The following is a 419-nucleotide window of genomic DNA, read 5'->3' as shown; positions in this document are numbered from 1 at the left end:
GCTATCACATCATAATATGTAATCATAAAATTCAAGGCAGACTTACCGACCATAATGTCGATGGACAGGTTGTAAGGACGATTATAGTTTCTTAAAGTGACTGTTATTTCTTGTTTCTCATACAACGCTTGTTGAATAATTGACTGAAGGTTGATATAAGAATTACTTCAAATGACTGCGCATCATAAAATGCAATGAAATACAACAGAAAATAACAGAATACTCATATAAAAAAAATGCAAAGAATTCTTATTTGGAAAGCCTGTTTGCAATACGGAAGAGGCTAGAGAGAAAGGCTTAGATTCTAAAACAGGTCATGTTCGTGTTATAGCAAAAACGTGAACGTTCGCACTCTGGTAAACCTGGTTAGGCACTATTACCCCAGTTAATACGGCGACACAAAACTTCGGTATGTAAAC

The 419-nt window shown here is 35.3% G+C and overlaps 1 pseudogene; it reads right to left on the bottom strand.

Annotated features, from left to right (window-relative positions):
• The window catches only part of LOC119582229, a 6,180-nt pseudogene that overhangs the window by 5,576 nt on the left and 185 nt on the right, over positions 1-419 (bottom strand).

This window comes from Penaeus monodon, chromosome 15 (genome assembly GCF_015228065.2).
Source record: "Penaeus monodon isolate SGIC_2016 chromosome 15, NSTDA_Pmon_1, whole genome shotgun sequence".
Taxonomy (NCBI): domain Eukaryota; kingdom Metazoa; phylum Arthropoda; class Malacostraca; order Decapoda; family Penaeidae; genus Penaeus; species Penaeus monodon.
Note: the sequence above shows the minus strand (reverse complement) of the source record. Positions and strands in the feature narration are given on the sequence as shown.